This window comes from Mus pahari, chromosome 6 (assembly GCF_900095145.1).
Source record: "Mus pahari chromosome 6, PAHARI_EIJ_v1.1, whole genome shotgun sequence".
Lineage (NCBI taxonomy): Eukaryota > Metazoa > Chordata > Mammalia > Rodentia > Muridae > Mus > Mus pahari.
In genome coordinates, this window is record NC_034595.1 from 3389432 (window position 1) to 3391800 (window position 2369).

Consider the following 2369-nt stretch of genomic DNA (forward strand, 5'->3'; position numbering starts at 1 on the left):
GTAGAGGGAAGGGCAGACAGGTGGAGGGGAGGGCAGACAGGTGGAGAGGAGGGCAGACAGGTGGAGGGGAGGGCAGACAAAAATAGTCTTGGGATTATCTATCAGAGCCTCTAATAAACATATTTCAGACAGTTTTTGAAAGAATTTCTCTGTCTTTTTTATTCTTGTAAGGGCCAGCGTGTAAAGGAGAGACAAGTACAGCACTGTGCAGCAGCCGCTCCAAGACTTTGAAACAGTGATGCTATCTCAGAGACTATTGTCCGTGTGGATTTCCCACGTTATCCTCCAACATCACAGTTCCTGTATTGTACAGCGGAGTTAATAGTCACACACATTTAGAGAGGACAGGGACATTCCATCATCTTAGCGACTTGTGAAAAGCAATTAAACATTTTTGCGTGTGTGTGCAGAAACATATCATATTAAACCAGAACTGGGTGTGAAAGATGTTCATCTGTTTCCATTGTAATCTTTATTTTTACAATAAAAATGCAAATCACAGACTGTTGGAGCAAGAAGGAGAGCTTCCATAGATCGGTCTACAGCATTCATTTGTGATTCGGAGTGCATCTTGCTGTGCCGGCCCTGTGGGCATGTGTCTGTTTCTTACCCAGGATGGCAGGGCGGAACTGCCTGCCATGTTACTGGGCTGCTGAGTTGACTTGCCGACTGCAGGCTGGTCCTTTCTCTTTCTGGTCACCTCTTAGGGACTCAGCATCAGATGTTTTTTTCATGACCATTGATTCTTCTTCTCCCTTCAGGTGGTAGGTTACTCAACCCACCTGCAGTATTGGCTGGTAGATACAGCTGACTTGGTAAGCTCCAGGTTCAATAAGAGACCCTGCCTCAAAAAATAAGACAAAGAAGCAACTGAAGAAAGCATCTGCCGTTGGCCTTTGACCTTCACACACATACGCACATGTACCTGTATGCACATACCTGCACACATATACTATGTACATATCAATAAGCAAAGTAAGCTGTCCAGACCAACTCCATACAAGGGAAGCTGGCAACCTGATTTCATGGATACTTCAGTGTCGTGTTCAGGGTTGTAAGGCCCTTAGTGACAGCATAAACGCCTAGCTTTGATTTCTCAGCCAAGGCTGCTTTCACTTCTTCAGGTGACAGCAATGTGTCATCTGAGGTTATACACAATGTGTCATCTCTGAAATACATGGGCAGAGGTGAAATAGAACAATCGAAGGTGAGACATTGAGACCTGGGATCAAGTTGAATACATGCTCATGCCTGTGACCTGGCCCTTAAATCCCCCCTGTATGTCAGTCATGCATGGTGACACACGTCTGTATGATTGGCATTCAGAGGTAGAGGTGAGAGGAGAAAGGTCAGCCTGGGCTACATGCTGAGACACTGGCCTTTATGAAGGACTGGTGCTGTACTTCAGTTGTAGAAGGGTTGCCTATAGTACTCAAGTTGCTATATTTGAGTCAGAATTCCACAAAAAGCAATAGCCCTGCCTTTCAAGATTTCAAATATACACATGGCTGCAAGAGTTTCTAGGGTATTTTGATTTCTTTTACAAATGGTTTTGGGCTAGAGAGTAGCTCAGTGGTGGGCTAGAGAGATAGCTCAGTGGTGGGCTAGAGAGATGGCTCAGTGGTGGGCTGGAGAGATGGCTCAGTGGGTGGAGGTGCTTCCGGACAGCACTGATGACTTTACAGCCACAGAATCCATATGAGGGAAGGGGAGAACTTACTCCTGTGCCTTGTCCTCTGACCTCCACATGTGTGCTGTGCCCAGAGTGTGTCTCTGACAAATGACCGTAAAAAGCAATCCCACGCAATTTTTGTTGCTATGCTGGACTCACACTATTAAGTTTCATCCTGTGTGCCTCGAGATAATTGTGTTCATGTGCTTTGCACATGTTATTTGACTTCCTTGGACTTTCGGGGCTGATATATATATATATATATATATATATATATATATATATATATATATATTTATCAAATTTGGAAGCATTTCAGTTATAGTGTTTTCAAAATGTATTGTTCTCTTTTAATCCAGTTTATTTTCAGACCTCTGGGAACACAATGAGCCACCTGAATACATTCATAGCTCACAGATGCAATCCCATTTTCAAAAGCTGCTTTCTTCTTTTTTCATGGTTTCTGGGGCTTTACTTCCTTTTTCAGCTTTTCTGACAGTGAGTCCATTGATTCTTTTTCCTCTTATGTGTTGTAGATGTTTTCAAATGCAATTTGTTCCTTTAAATATGTTTTGACATTTCCCCCACCGATCTATCTGTCATATCTATCTATCTATCTATCTATCTATCTATCTATCTATCTATCTATCTATCTATCTATCTATCTATCTGTCATATCTATCTATCTATCTATCTA